At 39.1% G+C, this 21621-nt stretch overlaps 1 long non-coding RNA gene and 1 other non-coding gene across 2 annotated transcripts; both read left to right on the forward strand.

Moving 5' to 3' along the window:
- The first annotated feature begins 453 nt into the window (after positions 1-453).
- Positions 454-9889, forward strand: LOC110926978. Its single transcript, XR_004864710.1, has 3 exons — positions 454-589; positions 9022-9106; positions 9684-9889. It is a non-coding gene; the product is annotated as an uncharacterized LOC110926978 (long non-coding RNA).
- LOC118481406 lies at positions 6165-6271 on the forward strand. Its single transcript, XR_004865613.1, has one exon. It is a non-coding gene; the product is annotated as a small nucleolar RNA R71 (small nucleolar RNA).
- Positions 9890-21621: the final 11732 nt, after the last annotated feature.

Here is a 21621-nt window from a genome sequence, read left to right on the forward strand (position 1 = left end):
TGCGAAGTAGTTGTATAGTGCTAATTTTCTAATTTAAACAAAAAATTACCTAAATGGAACATGTGCATATAAATGAAAAGAACCCCTTAGGTGCGTAGAAAGTAACAATGTAGAGGTCGAAAAAGTTCACACATGGACATTTAAGAACCACAAATCTAACAAATTTACTTATGAGGACACATGTTGTAACACCCCAAAAATGGGTTTGGTAATTTAAATCCGGTTAATAAAAAGGAACGGGTAAAAATACCGTTAGGGGTAAAAGTGAACCCGTAAATAAATATTAACTAGGGATAATTAACCTAGTTGAATATTAGTATCGTTGGTATTAAACGAAGGGTTGTAGCCTTGTTTAATTAAAACGAAACATGAGGGACCAAAGTGAACAACTTGATAGTTGTTGGGTTAAAAGAAAACAACACACACACATACACACACATCGTGTGTGTGTGTTCATGAACGAGCAGGGAAGGCTCCCATGGAGCCAAAACCCTAAACTTCATCAAATTCTCCAAATTGAAAGGCTAAACGAAGCCCAAATTCACAACCGAACATGAATTAACGATCACCTTCACAAGGGGATCATAAGGTATGTCTTAAAACTTAGATTTGGTGATCTTGTTTGAAGTGGGTTATGATCAATCCATGAAATTGTATGAAATTAAGCATGTAGAGGTGTTAGAAACACCAAATAGAACTTGTGTTATGAATAATTTCAAGTAATTGGGTGATTTAGAATGAAACCCATTGCATGAGTGTGAAGATGATGATCATGATGAACTTGTAGATGTTATAGTGTAATCTTGTGTTGTATAAGGTGTTGTATGATAGACTAAGATAGATAAACTTGAAGTGAAATTTGTGATTATGAGATTTTGCTTGAATGTGATGGTTCATAAGATGAAATAAGGAAGAACATGCTTAAAGCACTTGTACATTATGCTTAGAAAGTGATATGCGCACCAGGTGTTTGATGAAATGCTTAGGAGAACATAATAAGTGAGATTGTATGCTATTAATGAATAAATGTAGGTAGAATGTGATGATTGATGTGTGTTGGTGTATATATAATTTAGATGTATAATTAAGCCCTTTTTACACCTTTAGCCAAGTTTTAAATTTATAAAAACACGATATTCACTAACACTAAACACACATATGGGCAAGTGCACCCATCGTGGACGTAGTATAGTGTTGGTAAGATACCGAGGTCGTCCAAGGACACAAGAGCTTTTAATACCGGTTTATCCTCAACGTCTAATCAAATCAAAAAGTGATAAAAATGTTTTTAAACTAAGAAAATAAAAACTAACTAAATGCTAAAAAATAAAATAAAAATAAAAACAGATAGACAAGATGAATCACTTGGATCCGACTCGTGTATTAGTATAACCTTTGATTATTTTCGCACTTTTGCACTTGTTTAAGAGATTATCTTAGTTATTGTAGTAGGCCCCTCTTTTGAAGGCGATGTTACCCTCAACCCAGTAGTTTGAGTCAGCAAGGATACAATCCTAAAGGGTCGGATTATTGGAAGATAATGAATTAAGTTATTAATGCAAATTATGGTAGGCCCCGCTTTTGGCGGTGACGTTACCCTCGACTAAGTAGTCTGAGTCAGCAGGGATACAGTCCTAAATAGCCGGGTTATAGTATTAATAGTAGTTAACTTATGAGGGGGTCAAAGAGTTTGGATCCCCGCCATCCAATACCTATGGGCATTGAAGGAGATCCTACAAAATTTGACCCAGGTCCCTTGCAGGACCTCTAAACGCTGAACAAGGGCAAGACCCTTACCAAACCGTTCCCTTAACCCCCGACCAGGTAGCCAACATACCTCCATATAGACCGTGGAGATATGAATGGTGAAAATCTTTTATTTTATATAGACAGTAAAATAATGCCAAGACACCACGGACAAACGATAAGGAAAGATCACCTTCAACATAAGCAACTAGTTATTAAAGTCATTAATACAAAACCAAATAAAAAGTGCAAAAGATTAAAAATAAAAAGTATTATACTAAACACTTGTCTTCACCAAGTGATGTAAGAGACTTAGGCAAACATGGCCTTGATTGTCAAGAACTCTTACGATCAATCTTGGATCCCGAGACAACTCACACACTCTACGATGGACAATGGATGATGGTGGTAGATGATGGTGTTATGGTGGTGGTGGGTGGTGGATGAAGTGTGAGAGAGGTGGTGTGCCAAGGGATGAGATGGAATGAAACCAAGCACCCCTATTTATAGGCTGAACAGAAGGCTGGGCACGGCCCCGTGTCCGCTGGACACGCCCTCGTGCCCGTCTGACACTCTCTCTCCTCATTAATTGTAATTCGCAATTACAATTAATGCGCCTGCTGTACTTTCACCACGCCCCCGTGCTCACTGGACACGGCCCCGTGGTGGGCAATGGAAGCTTCTACCAGTTTGTCTTTTATGCTGCTTCTTGGGCACGGCCCCGTGCTGGCTGAGCACGGGGCGTGTTCAGGCTTCTGTTTTCTCTTTTTTGCTTTGGAGGATGCCGTTGAGGGTCCGGGCAGTCTTCTTTTATTCCTTTCCTTGTATTTATGCAAGAATTAGTTGTCTTTTTGCTTCTTTTGTGAATTTGAGCTCATTTCATCCTGAAAATACAAAAGGAAGACAAAAACACTCTTTTTCCAACATTAGTACTTAAAAAGGGTTAGTTTTATGCCTTAATTGATGTGATTTATATGTTGCATTTTACACACATCAAATACCCCCACACTTGAATTTTTGCTTGTCCTCAAGCAAAACTCTTTAAAATGTGGCTTATACTCCCAAATGGAATAGGTAGAAGAGAAAGTTTTTGGCTTGTCATAGAGTGTCGGGAATCCAAGATCTTTTTAGGTTTTATTTTTATTTATTCACAATTTTATTCGTTATGATTTATTGAGAACGTCTCATAGGATAAATTACTTATTTGGGCATAACATGCCTTTTTTTAAAATTCTATTTATATACAAGCTCACATACCTCACGGGATAAATCACTCAACACTCGGCCGTAGGTGTATTTTTAGTGAATCACTCGAGAGCGGCATGGAACTCACACCTTCCATAGGCTTGCCAAGCAATCAATCCTCCTCCTTTTTAACTTTTTACCTTTGTAAATATCAAGAGGACTTTTTGGGTGAAGGGTTAGGCTTGGGCTAAAGGTGGGTGGTTGGGTTAGTGGTTAGTAAAAGGGCGAAAAGCGTAAAAAGCGTCGGTTTTCGAAAAAAAAAAATTTTAGTGACTTTTTATTTTGAAGTATTCCTCCAAACAAGCTTTTGTTTGTATAGCTTTGTTTGTTTTTAACTTCATCCTCATATATATATATATATTTTTAGTCACATAAAAGAACGAGCTTGCGAAAAACCGAGCTTTGTTACTAAAATAAGAGGTGAAAAATAAAAAGGTTTTTGGTGGGTAAAAAGGTTTTTAGGGTAATGAAATGAAAGGTTTAGGCTCAAAGGGGTTAACTAGGGGGATTTTGGGTAGGTGGTAAAAAAAATTGAAAAATAATGGTGTAGAAAGAAAAATGGTTAGTCCTAATGCCTCCATCATTTACTTACTTGGGTTTAAGTTGGTAAGGACCGGGAATGAATCGTCGTGGCAAGTTCTAGAGTTGTAAAAACCAAGCGGCTATTCACACAAGAAACGAAAAATGAGCATTTAGTCTAAAGATGTAAATTTGTATGCTCAATAAAGGCTCAAAACTCACTTTTGTGGGAATGGGTTTTTAATGTGATCATGTATATATAATTAAATTTTAACTAGACTTGTTATGCCGTTTCGTAATTTTCTTATGTTGGTTCTTGTATCACGACGCTTTCGGTTGTAAATTTTATAAAAATATAACCTTATTGATCTTGTGATTCCTAACTTAAACTTTAGACAAGTAAAAATGAAAGGATTTTTGAAAAAAATTTGGGTGTTTAGCGGTTCCAATAGAGTTTTGTGTAAGGCTTGTTGTTAGGACTTGCAAAATTTCAAAGTGTTAGCTTCCCCCCCACACTTAAATTACACATTGTCCTCAATGTGTCCCAAAAATAAATTTTTAGGTTGATTGGATGTGTGGTGTGGTGTTAAAAAGCAAATATTTATGTTACTGGCAGCCTGGACACGGCCCCGTGGTGACCGGGCACGGCCCCGTGGTCAGGTGCCAGTAACAGAAATTAAAGAAATGAGACAGAAGCCTGGACACGGGGGCGTGTCCGTTGAACACGGCCCGTGTCCAGTTACCTGAACTGGGCGTTTTTCTGCAGATGGTTCAGCACGGGGCCGTGTTGGTTGGGCACGACCCGTGTTGAGCCTTCTGTGATGGAGATTTGTGTCGGGTTGCTTTGTTCTTTGTGCATGGGGCCATTTTTCTCATTCCCTTTTTCATCCATTACCACCATGAGTGTGTTTTATTCCTGCAAATTAAAACTAAAAGATTAAACTAAACTAAGGATAGTTCCGCGGAATGCCTCCGTGGTGCGCCATGTTTATAAGGGTCCTTGGCTAGACCCAATGCGAGGTTATATGTTTTCTGAGTGGGATGCTTGGCGTCCCATGTTACACCGTCAGAGAGCAGCATCCAAGCTCGAATCAATAACCTTCATGTAGTTGACCGGGTCGTCGTCCTCTATTCTTTTCCCGACTCCGAATTTTACTTCATCATCCCCATATCTCAAAGTGAGTGTTCCGTCATTCATATCTACCACCGCTTGGGCGGTGGCAAGAAAGGGTCTTCCTAGTATGAGGGGAACCTCGGTGTCTTCTTCCATATCTAGTATGACAAAGTCGGCTGGATAGACGAATCTGCTTACCTTTACCAAAACGTTTTCGATGACACCCTATGGGAATTTGACGGAGCGATCAGCGAGTTGTATGCTCATTTTTGTGGGACTCGTGGTTCCCAAGCCGAGTCTTTTAAACATAGATGAGGGCATGAGGTTAATGCTAGCCCCAAGGTCGGCTAGAGCATTACGAACGGGGGATTCCCCTATTGAACAGGGAATCGTGAAGCTTCCGGGGTCGATTTTCTTTTGGGGAAGTTTATTGAGTATGAGTGCAGAGCATTCTTCGCCTAAATTGACGAACTGCAAATTTTCAATTTTCTTTTTATGCGTAAGGAAGTCCCTCATGAATTTAGAGTATTTGGGCATTTGTGTTAGGACCTCGATAAAAGGAATATTGACATGCAATTGTTTTAACAGACTTTCGAACTTTGCGAATTGCTCATTGGTCTTTTGACGAATTAACCTACCGGGGTATGGAACTCGAGGAGCCTTGGTAGGCTCTGGTGACGAAGGGGAGTTCTTCTCTTGCAGAGGTGTGGGTATTGTTTCTTCAGTTGGCGGTGGCGCTTCTGCAGGCCCTACGGTGCGGTTTCGTAGCGTGATGAGGTGAACTTGCGCTTTTGGGTTTGTTTCGGTATTACTAGGTCATGCGCCTTGCGGTCTCTCGGCAAAATTTTGAGCTATTTGATTTAATTGTTTTTCTATGTTTTGAATGCTAGCTTGTTGATTTCTAAAATTTGATTCTAATTGTAAAAATCTTTCCGAGTTTTTCTTTTCAGTGTCGGAGATGAGGCGAGATATAGTATCTTCGAGCCTTTCTCGTCCACTTTGTTGTTGAGTGAAATTTTGTGACTCATTTCTTGGTTGTTGAAATTTTGTTCGTTGGGTTTGTTGGTTACTACTATTGCCGGGTTCCCTCCAACCAAGGTTTGGGTGGTTTCGCCATCCTTGGTTGTAGGTTCCCGTTGGGGGACCCGACGGCCTAGGTCTATTATCAATGTAGTTTACCATTTCTTGTTGATCGTCCGTTTCTTTCATACAACTCCAATTTTCATGTGACCCACCACACCCTTCACAAGCCATGACCGAGACTGTTTTTGTCATTTTCAATTTTTTTATCTTTGAAGAAAGGGCCTCGATTTGGGCTTGTAAAGAAGTGCTTTCATCAACCTTATGGGCGCCCGGGGCAATAGATTTATTCCCCCGGGGGGTGTGCCATTGAAAATTGGTTTGAGCAATTTCCTCAATTTGATTATATATTTCGTGTGGGCGTCGATTACCTAAAAGTCCCCCGGAGCTAGAATCAAGTGTCTGCTTTGTGTGTGGCAACAATCCATTATAGAAAGTGGATACTTGTTGCCATATCGCAAGGCCGTGATGCGGACACTTGCGTAATAACTCCTTGAACCTTTCCCAAGTTTCATATAAGGATTCCCCGTCCTCTTGTGAATATGTATTAATTTCAGTCATTAATTTAGCAGTTTTAGCGGGAGGGAAATAGTTATATAGAAATTTTTGGGCTAGTTCATCCCAGGTGTTTACCGATCCAGCTGGGAGGGCGTTGAGCCAAGCTTCCGCTCGGTCTTTCAGTGAGAAAGGAAACATACGGAGGCGGATGGCGTCATTTGATGCTCCGTTGATCCGAAAGGTATCACATATTTCTAAGAAATTGGTGATATGTAGATGGGGATCCTCGTCCGCAAGCCCGTGGAAGGTTGCGGAGTTTTGGAGCATTTGTATCAAATGCGGCCGAAGTTCGAAGTTATTAGCTTCGACATTCGGAGCATTGATAGCGGCGCCTACGTTACCTACGGTAGGTCGTAGATAATCCATAAGGGTACGTTGGTCCGCCATTGGAGGTGGATCACCCGAAACCTTCTCTTGGTTTTTAGCTTTTAACTTTTTTCTTAGAAAGCGTTCGGGTTCTTCTAGTGGTTCTTTTATGTCCTTATTGGAACTGGAGCTCATACACTACGTAAGGTTGACGTCGGGTTCCAAGTCCTGCAATAAAAACAGAAAAGAATGCTGGTCAGAAGGTTCACCACGGCCCCGTGTTCAGCGAACACGGCCCGTGGTTGGAGTTTCAGTTAATATTTTCCAGACCCGAGTTATTGGAAGTTGGACACGGCCCCGTGTTGCACCGACACGGCCCCGTGGTCAGCCTTCTGTAACTTAGAAAACTAAAAACTGCTAGTAACGACGCTGGGCACGGCCCGTGTCCGACCAGGCACGGCCCGTGCTGAGCTCTGCAGAAGCTGAAAAACTAAGAAAAATCCTAAAAATTAAAAAGAAAAATAAAAATATGATTAGGCCGCTGATTCCTAACTTTCTTAAAATCCTTGTGTCCCCGGCAACGGCGCCAAAAACTTGATGTGTGTTGGTGTATATATAATTTAGATGTATAATTAAGCCCTTTTTACACCTTTAGCCAAGTTTTAAATTTATAAAAACACGATATTCAGTAACACTAAACACACATATGGGCAAGTGAACCCATCGTGGACGTAGTATAGTGTTGGTAAGATACCGAGGTCGTCCAAGGACACAAGAGCTTTTAATACCGGTTTATCCTCAACGTCTAATCAAATCAAAAAGTGATAAAAATGTTTTTAAACTAAGAAAATAAAAACTAACTAAATGCTGAAAAATAAAATAAAAATAAAAACAGATAGACAAGATGAATCACTTGGATCCGACTCGTGTATTAGTATAACCTTTGATTATTTTCACACTTTTGCACTTGTTTAAGAGATTATCTTAGTTATTGTAGTAGGCCCCTCTTTTGAAGGCGACGTTACCCTCAACCCAGTAGTTTGAGTCAGCAAGGATACAATCCTAAAGGGTCGGATTATTGGAAGATAATAAATTAAGTTATTAATGCAAATTATGGTAGGCCCCGCTTTTGGCGGTGACGTTACCCTCGACTAAGTAGTCTGAGTCAGCAGGGATACAGTCCTAAATAGCCGGGTTATAGTATTAATAGTAGTTAACTTATGAGGGGGTCAAAGAGTTTGGATCCCCGCCATCCAATACCTATGGGCATTGAAGGAGATCCTACTAAATTTGACCCAGGTCCCTTGCAGGACCTCTAAACGCTGAACAAGGGCAAGACCCTTACCAAACCGTTCCCTTAACCCCCGACCAGGTAGCCAACATACCTCCATATAGACCGTGGAGATATGAATGGTGAAAATCTTTTATTTTATATAGACAGTAAAATAATGCCAAGACACCACAGACAAACGATAAGGAAAGATCACCTTCAACATAAGCAACTAGTTATTAAAGTCATTAATACAAAACCAAATAAAAAGTGCAAAAGATTAAAAATAAAAAGTATTATACTAAACACTTGTCTTCACCAAGTGATGTAAGAGACTTAGGCAAACATGGCCTTGATTGTCAAGAAATCTTACGATCAATCTTGGATCCCGAGACGACTCACACACTCTACGATGGGCAATGGATGATGGTGGTGGATGATGGTGTTATGGTGGTGGTGGGTGGTGGATGAAGTGTGAGAGAGGTGGTGTGCCAAGGGATGAGATGGAATGAAACCAAGCACCCCTATTTATAGGCTGAACAGAAGGCTGGGCACGGCCCCGTGTCCGCTGGACACGCCCCCGTGCCCGTCTGACACTCTCTCTCCTCATTAATTGTAATTCGCAATTACAATTAATGCGCCTGCTGTACTTTCACCACGCCACCGTGCTCACTGGACACGGCCCCGTGGTGGGCAATGGAAGCTTCTACCAGTTTGTCTTTTATGCTGCTTCTTGGGCACGGCCCCGTGCTGGCTGAGCACGGGGCGTGTTCAGGCTTCTGTTTTCTCTTTTTTGCTTTGGAGGATGCCGTTGAGGGTCCGGGCAGTCTTCTTTTATTCCTTTCCTTGTATTTATGCTAGAATTAGTTGTCTTTTTGCTTCTTTTGTGAATTTGAGCTCATTTCATCCTGAAAATACAAAAGGAAGACAAAAACACTCTTTTTCCAACATTAGTACTTAAAAAGGGTTAGTTTTATGCCTTAATTGATGTGATTTATATGTTGCATTTTACACACATCAATGATGTATTAGATAATAGATTTCTATAAGGAATGTGTTTTGAACGAATTACAAGTGGGAAATTAGTTTGATAAGATGATATGGCAAGAAACCTTCATTAAAAGGTATGTATGCTCATGTATGCTAATCATGTTATAATGAATGTGATGACATGTACGGATAGGAGTCATGTCAACATGGACACAAGCATGGAAGGGCAACGGGCCAAGGATAAACACGGAAGCTATGCTTGAACTCGGACGCACGAGGTAAGTGAACTCCGAACTTACCCCTTTTTGTTTGGTAAGGTATTTATGAAATATGGTAATTATTGAATGTACTGTAAGAAGATATGAATTAATGATTATTACTAAGTTAAGTTTTAGTCGTAATGGGTTGAAAATGGTTAAGAAAGGGATTCGATTAAGTTTGGGTAAGAAAGGGGAACTTACATAATGAATTATGCATAAAGGCGAATTAAGGAGTTATACATGTAGGATGTAAATTGCAAGTACGTGTATGGATAGAAATTGAATACATGTTTGAGTGGGTATTTAATTATATGCTTGAATGAATAAGTCGAGTTATGGGTATTTGAGGACATGTTCATATGAAGGGAAGCTAATGATACTAACCGTTTTTCTATTGAGAATTAATGTGAAGTATAGGCACGTAACTATGGAAGAGAAGGTTGACTCCGCAATCCGATGCGAGTGATCGAATGGATGGATGATGGTGCTAGTATAAGAGAAAGCATGATATGTTGACGCTTTATTATGCATGTGTTAAGATTATTTGTATTATGTCACTGGTTGCTAATGATGTGATTGAATGTGGTGATTGCAGGTTGTACAGGGTTATGGAAATTTCATCAAGAAGTGTACGCGGTCGAAGATCGAGTCAAGTCATGGATTGTACGTGGGTGTGTATGTGGTCACTTAATTTGATATATGTATGTTAGTTTTCATTAATTTATAAAAAGAGATTAATGTATTTAAGTGAATTGAAGAGTATCATGAAAGAAATTTTACATATGCGTTTTCCGCTGCGAATCTTAGGTTAAAATGTGTTAGGGCGTTACACATGTCATTCATTGAAGCTATCTATTTTTTATAAATAATTAATATCAATTAGAAGATAATTATAAAATTAAATTTAGTATAAATTTAAACAATTCATATAGGAGATAATATAATATTTTAAAATATTATGTAAATGATTTATTTATTTTATTAAACTAAAGTAGTTAAGGATATAACCTATTTCAAAAATGCTTATAAGGGGTAAACAAAAATATTAATCAATGTTAATTGGTTCTATACTTCTATTTTCGTGTTCAATTCTCAACTCAAATAAGGTAATCACTATGTTTACGTGACATTTATAAGAAGCATCACTGCAATCACCACATCCATCGTGTATCGAGTATATCTGTTAGTTTTTTTTAAAGATGTAATTTTTTATTAGATTCATTCAACCCGTGTAATAAAAGAGATTTTTTATAGATATAACATGTTTATTTTTTACTATACAAAATTACATTTATGCAACTCGTGTAATACACTTGGTTTTTAAAAATATAATTTTTTTTATTATGTAGTATATAAAATTAGATTTATTTAATCCATATAATACATAGGGTTTATAAAGATATGACTTTTTATTGTTTGATATATGATATTACATGTGCTCAACCCGTATAACACATGGTGTTCTTAAAAATGTAACTTTTTTCATTATTTAGTATATAAAATTAAATTTACTTAACCCGTACGATACACGGGGTTCTTAAAAATACAATTTTTTATTATTTAATATATAAAATTACATTATTCAACCCATGTAATAAAGAAGAGTTTTAAATATATATTGTTTTATTATTTGGTATATAAAATTACATTTATTCAACCCGTCTAATAAACGAGATTTTAAAGATATATTTTCTTATGATTTGGTATATATGTTACATTTATTCAACCTGTGTAATACACGGGATTCTAACCTAGTGTATAATAATGACCTACCAACTTATTAACACTTCGAATAGTAGAGATTGAAGTGATGTGCCTACGCTTTAACTACATGGTTATTATGGGATGCAAGGGCGTAGTTTAGTGGGGACCGGGGGGAGGCGCCCGACCCCCGAACTCTTCGCTCAGTAGTGCCCGGTATGTAGTTTTCGTATAGAATTTTTTAGGTATATATGTTTTCGACCCCCGGTTTTATAATTATTTTAGGTATATACGTTTTCGACCTCTCGGTCGGAAATCTCAAGCTTCGCCACTGATGAGATTGGGATGGGGTATTGGGATTTAATTTGTTACACCATATTTCTAGTCGTATGTTTTCAAATTTTACACATTGTTTAGTGGGGAGATATGCTCTAAAAGTGCAAAAGTTAAGTAATTTATCGTATATAACCGCACTTTTTACAAATACGCTTGTAAGTTAATAAAATGCATAAACCAACTTAAACAAATTGATGGGCTTATCTTGTGGTCCATCATAGTGATGGGCTTATCTTGTGGTCGATTGTAGGATGGGCTTATTAAGTGGCTCATTAACTTATAGCTTGCAAAGGCCCAAATAGCTAGCTATATGGAAAATGGTTTTCTATAAAGGTCTGGGTTAGATTGACCCAACTAAGTATCTAAACCTAAACAATACATCACACATAGTCGACTAGCCGTATACTTTTAAAAGTTTTATTGTATTATGATTATATAACTTCTTTTTATTAACGATTATATGTACAATACATGTTTTATACAAACAAACTTTAAATAAAACATTCGATACAAAACACATTTTAAATAAAAAAAATGCGTAATGGCATAACCACTATGTTATTTTGATCAAATATGATAGAAGATAGAAAGCATGGTTGTAAAAATTCAGACTAGTCTCTGATTAGTCGCTGATTAATCACTAATCGGCCGATTAATCGTTAGGCGGTCAATGAAGGTCCTATTCTGCCCAAATTTTGGCCAGACACTAGCTAAATTTCGATCAAACCTTAAAAATTCTTTCCAATTACTTAAGAAAATAGGCCAATGAGTGGTTAAAACATGCATCCTTTAGAAAACTACACATAAAAGTGTGTGTGTATATAACTAAAAATTACATATAAAATTCTCGATCTGATTAATTCCAATTAATCCCTATTAATCCTGATTAATCGCTAGTCGGTACCCTACCGCCCGACTAGCGCCTAGCGATTCTTACAACATTGATAGAAGGAACGTGAATATATACTAAATAATTCATTTCATGTAGATACATAACACCCAAGAGCCAAATAAACACTTGTAGGTAGTGTTTAACTATGATACATAACACCCAACTTTCCCTCTCCCACTTTATATCATAACCACTACGCTTGACTATTTACTTTGATTATGTATTGAACCACATGCATGTGTATATATATAGGTTGCTTCATGTAAAAAGTAGAAGATGCATACAAAGAGTATAGAGGATAAGTGCATAGATGATATATGATGTGACACCAGTACTTTAGTGTGTGTATATGCATCCGCTAAATTAAATGTGGTTTTTAGACACAATGGTCTAGTGGTTTGGGCACACTATTATCATTGCTTAGTTTGTTCATGTGTCAGACAACTTAGATACCCTTGCATGTTAGATGCATTGCTGTAATTTGCTTGAACATAATGTTGTCACTGGATAACTCAGATGCACCGTTATAACTAATTAGACATGCTCTTAATCGCAATGCAAAACTTAAAAAAAAAAGTCATTTGTTTAATTATAACAATAGTATATCCAAATTATATATAACAAAATATGCAACTTTATGTTATAATTAGGGGCGTAGATTAGTTGATACCCGAGGGTGCGCCCCCTGCCCCTAATTATTTTGTCTAAATATTTATATAATATATAATTGGGTCCTATGACTTTCTATCCCTGAAACTTTTGATCAAACTATGCCACTGGTTATAATTTGTTTACTCTAACAAAGTGTATAAAACTAAAAGTTATTTTAATTAAAAAAATGATGCGACTAGATTTAAAACAAAAAAGAGACTTGATTCGTTTTTGTATTTTCAGCACTTTGCAACTTATCATTATTTGCAATCTTGTCATCGGTTCAATCGATCAAAATTATTTCACACTGTCGGTATGACATTTTCATTTTTTATTGAGTAAATTACAGTTTGAGTTCCTGAGGTTAACATTCGTTTACAGGTTCAGTCTCTATTTCAACAAATTCAACACTTTAGTCCCTGACGTTGTCAGATTCAATTAAACGTCATGGACTGAAGTGTTGAATTTTTTGAAATAGGGACTGAACCTGCGAGCGGGTGTTAACTTCAGGGACTGAAACTGTATTTTACTCTTTTTTATTTAATAGTCTTTTGTTATTCTATATATACCCTTTGGTCTAGAAAGAAACAAAACTATTTTTTTTGAACGGTGAGAATCTTTAACAGTTGAGAGAGAGATCTCATACCCTCCCAAACAGAGGGCCCTAATGGCCTAACCCCACTCTGGTCAGACTATGTTGTCTTAACCGGGCCCACGCTGGCATCAGCGTAAGGCTAACGACGTTCCCCGGGAAACCATACAACCCGCTGCCAGTGGCAGGGACTTGCGCCGCCACAAGAGAGAATTCCTCTGGTGTACGCACGGTGGAGTAAAACCCGAGGTGGCTCTGGCTCGAACTCTTGACCTAAGGTCTGGAAGAACTAGCCTTCATTGCCTTTATCCACCAAATATGACACTAGTGTGGATTGAACTTGAGTCTTAAAAAAACAAAAGTATAAGGGTGGTCGGTATCATCTCAGGGAGAGGCTTCGGGGAGTGAGGTTGCCGCACGGGGTTGGGATGCCGGTGTTGGATCAGTGAGCAGGGAGAGGTTTCTTCGGTGACTACTCACCGATAGGGGTGCAAACGAGCCGAGCTACTCGCGAGCTACTCGAGCTTGGCTCGAAAAAAAGCTCGAATGAGCCGAGCTTAAACGAGCTCGAGCTCAAGCCCGAGCCTAAAAACAAGCTCGTTTAGTAAACGAGCCCGAGCCCGAGCTTCGCTTATCGAGCTCGAGCCGACTCGCGAGCCTAATCGAGCTTTCTATTTATGTATTTTTTTATTAATATATTAAACATATATTTATATCATAATAATTACCATTTATACAAATATAAAAAATAACTAAATTATATATATAATAATAATTATAATTAATATAAATTAATTAAAAAATACTAAACGAGTCGAGCCCGAGCCGAGCTCGAGCTTGAAAAATTACCTTCGAGCCGAGCTCGAGCTTCAGAAATAAAGCTCGAATCGAGCCGAGCTCGAGCTCGAGCTTTTATATGTTAAACGAGCTCGAGCTCGAGCCTGGTCGAGCTCGGGCTCGGCTCGGCTCGTTTGCACCCCTACTCACCGATGCGGTAAGAGGAGGGAAGGAGGAGAGAGGAGAGGTTTAATGGTGGGTCCCAACCCCTTTCAACCAATCACATTTTTTTTTAAATTCTTTACTACTCTCTATGTGTTTGACCATTGCCAGTGATTGAGTGCAAAATAGGGAGTGAAGTTGGGACTTGACATGAAATAATATTATTGGCTAAAGAATAACTCAAACACCCTAATAGTGATTGACCACTCCCTCCACCCTAATAATAATGCATGAGACCTTAAACATGTGTTTTTATATCCATAAATGCGGAATAATCATTCACCTAAATTCCTTCCTGAAAATATGTGACTCCCATGTTGAAGGTTTGAATTTTGTACAAATCAAACAAAACAATCCATTTTTTCCCCAGCAATGCGACATATGATATGATTTATTTCGGAATGCCTGCAAAATAATACAACTAAAATTTGTTTAAATTATTTTAATAATGTCTTGTAGGTATGATAACATGATCCAATTTAGCATCATTCTTCGCAAAATGCCGATTATAACCGAGTCATATCACTTTTAATGTATTTTCAAGGAAACGAAGTATTTTTTGATAATTATTATGCTACAAATTAAAAGCCTTCTAGAATCCAGCAAAATGTATGTTTTTTGAACGGTGACTTTCTTTTTTAGTGACCTAATGTCACACCGCCTAATCGGTGGCCCTAGCCAAGTCTGCCCAGACTTACGTTGTCTTAACCGGGCCCGCGCTGGGTTGGCCAGACTTGGTTACGGCGTTCCCTCGGAAACCGTACTGCCTCCATACGAGTTGACTCGCTGAACTAACAGCCGGATGAAAACCGGGGTGCGGCTCAGGATCGAACCCCCCTCGGTGGGTTTGTCACCATCATTGCCCAATATCCACCCAAATATGACACAAGTGGGAATTGAATTTGAGTCTCCATTGGAAAACCCAAGTCTCCTACCACTAGGCCATACTCCATATAAGTTATGAAATTTAATCCAAATAATCATAGCTTATTCACTAAATCAACATCTAATAAAATTAGGGTTAATGGATTTAAACACCCCCAACTATTGCCATTTGGCCGCTGGCACTCTCAACTTTGACTTTGGCTCACACCACTCCCAACTTAACACTTGGGTTGCTGTGTCACCCCGTCGTTAAATAATCACTAACTGGGTTAGTTCTTTAATCCTACGTGTCATAATAATGTGATGTGGCTTGCCTATGTGGACTCATCCCTTATAACCCCTCTAAAGTTATAAAAACCCTAATCCAAAACATATCAACACAAATACACATACTCCAATCTGCAGAGGCCGGCCACCATCGAAACGTAACATTTGACGACGACAGAGATTTGTAGTGATGGCTGTTTTGATCCGATGGCGAAGACAGATTTGAAGACGGGAGATTCGTAGTGATATCATCACTAAACAGCTCATCATCGAAACGCAAAAATCCAGTGCTGTTAGAATCGCGGCATTCCTGGATGAAGGTAGTTGGATCGTTCACAGACCGACAATGCACGCTCCTCTTTATCGACGAGAAATCGAGAAACTCATCCACCCAATTTGGCGGCTGACAGGTGTAGAAGACAAATCAAAAGAGAGAATCTGATTCGTTCACAACCCTCTGCTCTCTCGATTCTAACCAGCGACCGGAGTGACTCCGGCGCCCCTCCCACTCCGGCTGTCGCACATCAACCCTCACACCCTCACTCAACTCTCTCTCTCTCTCTCTCTAATTCAGGTCCGGTGACCCGACCGACGATGTTCCGACTGGTAAGCCCCTCTGTTCACTCTTTCTTTTAGATCTTGTTGATCCACGCATGTTCCGACTGTTTTATGTTGTTCAAGAAGTAGCGAGGGGGGGGGGGTATTGATGGCGACGGTGATTGGTTTGGTTTTGGGAGGGTTGGGCTGTGACGGTGATTAGGGTTTGCGATGGTTTGGATTTGAATTATTTCCAGTACTTTTGTTCTGGGGTTGATGATGATTTTTAGTGGTGGGTTTGAGTTTTGGTTTAATGGTGAAGGTTTGCTTATCATTGATCGCCATTGGAGAGTAAGAGGAAGAAGCAGAATGAAGATGTCGTCGGACAAAATGAGTGTGGTTCTCTAGCAATTTATTATGTTTCATTCGAAAATAAAAAAAGACACATCACCTCATAAAAACATAAAAATAGGCCATGTCACCATGCCACGTCGGACAAAATAGCCACGTCAGCAAAAAGTACTAACCCAGTTAGTGTTTATTTAACGACGGGGTGCCATGACAATCAATGTGTTAAGTTTGGAGTGGTCTGAGCCAAAGTGAAAGTTGAGCGTGCCATCGGCCAAATGGCCATAGTTGGGGGTGTTTAAATACATTAACCCATAAAATTATGGAAGGAAAAAAGCATGGATATATTACGGTTTTGTATATCCAAAGAAGACTTATGATAAAATGTACATACCATTGCATCTTGTTTTTGCGTACCAAAGTGAATTTCAATTAATTTGCCACTTGTAACATATGACTGTATGCTCGTTGGCACCAAAGGTTGCATATGGGGCGTGGTGTTCCTGATGCACCCGACTGACGTGGCATCTCATCGAGCTCCTCTCCCGAACCCACACATATGTGCCTTAGTGCTCAACCTATTCTGAAGACCCATAACTATCGGAGCAAACTACATGGCATCTCACTGAGCCCCTCTCCTGAACCCACACCTATGTGCCTTAGTGCTCAGCTCAACCTATTATGATCACCCATACCTATCGGAGCAAACTACAAGGCATCTCATTGAGCCCGTCTCTTGAACCCACACCTATGTGCCTTAGTGCTCAATCTATTCTGATGACCCACAAGTCCACAACTATTAGAGCAAACGATAAAGTGCTAAATATTGGAAAAGGGCCACCTCTACGACTCAGGGGCTTCTCATAATTCCTACTATTCCATTGACAATGATGTCATGTCAGTACTTCCGACATTGTCAAATCTCACATTCTTAGTCCTATGAAGTTATCCAATTATTTTTAATAATCTAGTTATCTTTTATTGTCCACAAACTACCAATAGTTTATTTAATGTCTATAGACATCTGCCTTACAAAAAGAACTCGTATAACAAATACCAGGTAACGTTATGTTAAATACCATCTAACAACAATAAGAAAAATATATTTAACTTTGGTTTCACCTGTTTTGGTGAGTGGTTCAAGTTCACAATGTGTGGTGAACGTAAGGGAGAAAACATGTTCATGTAGGAAGTGGGATTTACCTAGCATGCCATGTAAACATGTTGTAGCAGCTATTTGGGACATGTCTAGGGGCTGACATACCAGAAGAATGGGTGTCTTAAGTGTATTAGTTAGATACATGGAAAAATGTGTACATCAATGTCATAGAACCAATCATAGGGCTAGATATGTGGAGTCCCTTTTAGTGTCCAACAAAACTCATCCCACCTAAACGTAATAAGCTTTTTAATTAGTTTTGAATAAGTTTGATCATGGAGTGGTGTAATATGAAGATGTTTGACTTACAATACTCAAATTTGTTTTTAGATTGGAAGACCCAAAAAGAATAGGAAGAAGGCATTTGGAGAGGATAAGGTTGGAGTTATATTTTCATTTGGAGGCAACATGACTAGAAAAGGCAACACCACAAAGTGTAGCAAATATGGAAACACAGGCCACAATTGTAGAAGTTGCAAGGGTCAAGGTGAGAATAGAAGTTTGCAAGCTGGTGCAACATAAGAATGAAAGAATGCAACACTAGGTGCACCAATGCCAAGTCAAGATGCATAGTGGTTTTCATGACGGTTATGTGGATTTCATGATGGTTCTATTAAGATAATAATGTTATAGTTTTTATGTTATGATGTTTGACTAATTATTGTGTTATGATGTGTGGCTGTTACGACAATGTTATGTTTTCTGTTAAGACAATATTATGGTGTATGCCTTTGTAAGGTTGTTTATGTATGCTAAGTCGAATCTGTTTGACATTTGCACCAACCATGTTTTTTTTGACATTTGCACTAGCCTAATTGCATTGCAATTTGCAGCAGCCATGTTGTATGGCTGTTTATGCAAGTTAAAGTCAAATGCAACACCCATGTTTGACATTTGCATCAGCAATGTTAGAATTAATGTATGCATATAAGATGTAACAAAGACAAGTAAATAAACACAACATTTTATTATAGTTATTTAAAAAGTCAAACATTACAACACACTTAATCAACTCAAAAAGTTAAACATTACGAACTCATTTCCATTGACAATCATCCATTGACCACTCTAAATCAGAATCATGATCCCCTTTTTATGGATTATGGTACCAATCCTCTACCTCTTCTTGTTGAATGTTGAAATCCCATGTCTTTTCCAATACTTCGGGGTCATATTCTAATTCCAGATCTTTTTTCATATTCTTCATTTGACCATTCTTTTCATTCTTCTTCTTCTAGCACAGGTAAGACTTCTTCAAAATCATCAACTCGCATAACTTTTTTTCATAGTCACCAACTTGCATAACTTCTTTTTCAAAGTCATCAACTTCAGTATGGTTGCAACACGGCTATCAAAATATGATGGGTATGTTTGGTAAAAGTAGCTGGTGGCTGGTAGCTGAAAGCTGGAAGCTGGTAGCTGGTGGCTGGAAGCTGGTAGCTGTAGCTGGTAGCTAATAGCTGTAGCTTTTTAGATATATTTGGTGTTTGGTAGAGTAGTGATGTGAGTAAAATGCAACATATAAATTACATCAAATGAGGCATAAAACTAACCCTTTTTAAGTACTAATGTTGGAAAAAGTGTGCTTTTGTCTTCCTTTTGTATTTTCAGGGTTAAAAGAGCTTAAATGAACAAAAGAAGCAAAAATGCAGCCAAATCCAACATAAATACAAAGAAAAGGAAGAAACGTGGCATGCCCGACTCCTCGACAGCATCTCCCAAAGCAAAAACAAGAAGAAAGCTGAGCATGGGGCTGTGCCCAGCTGAGCATGGGGCTGTGCCCAGCTGAGCATGGGGCTGTGCCCAGCTGAACACGGGGTTGTGTCCAGCGGACACGGGGCGTGTCCAGCTCAACACGGGGCCGTGCTCAGCGAGCACGGGGCAGTGTCCAGGATGGTCAGTCCTGGCACAAAAGACAAAGTGGTAGAAGCTTCTATTGCCCACCACGGGGCCGTGCCCAGCAGACACGGGGGCGTGGTCAGAGTGCTGCAGGTGCATTTATTGTAATTGCGAATTACAATTAATAAAGAGAGAGAGTGTCAGACGGGCACGGGGCCGTGTCCAGCGGACACAGGGCCGTGCCCAGGCTTCTGTTCAGCCTATAAATAGGAGTGCTTGGCTTCATTCAACTCATCCCTTGGCACACCACCTCTCTCACACTTCATCCACCACCCACCACCACCATAACACCATCATCCACCACCATCATCCATTGTCCATCGTAGAGTGTGTGAGTCGTCTCGGGATCCAAGATTGATAGTAAGAGTTCTTGACAATCAAGGCCATGTTTGCCTAAGTCTCTTACATCACTTGGTGAAGACAAGTGTTTAGTATAATACTTTTTATTTTTAATCTTTTGCACTTTTTATTTGGTTTTGTATTAATGACTTTAATAACTAGTTACTTATGTTGAAGGTGATCTTTCCTTATCGTTTGTCCGTGGTGTCTTGGCATTATTTTACTGTCTATATAAAATAAAAGATTTTCACCATTCATATCTCCACGGTCTATATGGAGGTATGTTGGCTACCTGGTCGGGGGTTAAGGGAACGGTTTGGTAAGGGTCTTGCCCTTGTTCAGCGTTTAGAGGTCCTGCAAGGGACCTGGGTCAAATTTAGTAGGATCTCCTTCAATGCCCATAGGTATTGGATGGCGGGGATCCAAACTCTTTGACCCCCTCATAAGTTAACTACTATTAATACTATAACCCGGCTATTTAGGACTGTATCCCTGCTGACTCAAACTACTTAGTCGAGGGTAACGTCACCGCCAAAAGCGGGGCCTACCATAATTTGCATTAATAACTTAATTCATTATCTTCCAATAATCCAACCTTTTAGGATTGTATCCTTGCTGACTCAAACTACTGGGTTGAGGGTAAAGTCTCCTTCAAAAGAGGGGCCTACTACAATAACTAAGATAATCTCTTAAACAAGTGCAAAAGTGCGAAAATAATCAAAGGTTATACTAATACACGAGTCGGATCCAAGTGATTCATCTTGTCTATCTGTTTTTATTTTATTTTTATTTTTCAGCATTTAGTTAGTTTTTATTTTCTTAGTTTAAAATCATTTTTCTAACTTTTTGATTTGATTAGACGTTGAGGATAAACCGGTATTAAAAGCTCTTGTGTCCTTGGACGACCTCGGTATCTTACCAACACTATACTACGTCCACGATGGGTGCACTTGCCCATATGTGTGTTTAGTGTTAGTAAATATCGTGTTTTTATAAATTTAAAACTTGGCTAAAGGTGTAAAAAGGGCTTAATTATATTATAAAAATATATTACACTACACACGCATCAAGTTTTTGGCGCAGTTGCCGGGGACACAAGGATTTTAATAAAGCTTAAAATCGACGGCCTAATCAGTTTTTCAAAACCTTTTTAAAACGCGCGCACATTTTTCTGCATTTTAGCTTAGTTTGCATTTACAGTAGCCTGAACACGGGGCCGTGCTCGCTGAACACGCCCCCGTGCTGCATATTTTTAGTTAGATACCCAGATACAGAGTCTGAACACGGGGCCGTGCTCGCTGAACACGCCCCCGTGCTCAACGTGACCAGTAACTTTAATTAAAACGCCCAGATACAGACCCTGAACACGTGGCCGTGTTCACCCAACACGGGGCCGTGTCCAGCCTCTGTTTCCATCTTTATTTTTGTTTTCTGGTCCCGAGACTCAGTTGTGGTCTGTTGAGTGATTCTTATGGATCAATACTCAAGAGGCTATGTAGGTCCCTCGGAGGATGAGGTTAAACCTTATCCTTGTTATGTTTAACACACTAGCAAGTGCGGAATCCAAGCTAGAGTGCAAACTGGTAGTTTATATGAGAACACAAGCTACAAAGAGGAAGGTAGACACACGAGATATCAAAGTTTTCTCTTGTATTTCAGTGGACACGGTTACAGCCCTTGACCAAACTGAAAATACGCTCTCTACAAGACTAAGTTCACTCACATACACTTGCACTTACTAAAATGAAGTGAACACATTACATGAGTATATATACTCATCACAGCTCGTCTGGTCGAAGGATCAGGTAGACTGATCGAAGGATCAGATAGACTGATCGAAAGATCATCTATCGATCTGAAACCTATCGAAGGATCCACATATACCTCGAATGATGATATCCTTCGAGGTCCATCAACATCCATCGAAG

The sequence above is a fragment of the Helianthus annuus genome, chromosome 8 (assembly GCF_002127325.2).
Source record: "Helianthus annuus cultivar XRQ/B chromosome 8, HanXRQr2.0-SUNRISE, whole genome shotgun sequence".
In the NCBI taxonomy this organism is placed as follows: Eukaryota; Viridiplantae; Streptophyta; class Magnoliopsida; order Asterales; family Asteraceae; genus Helianthus; species Helianthus annuus.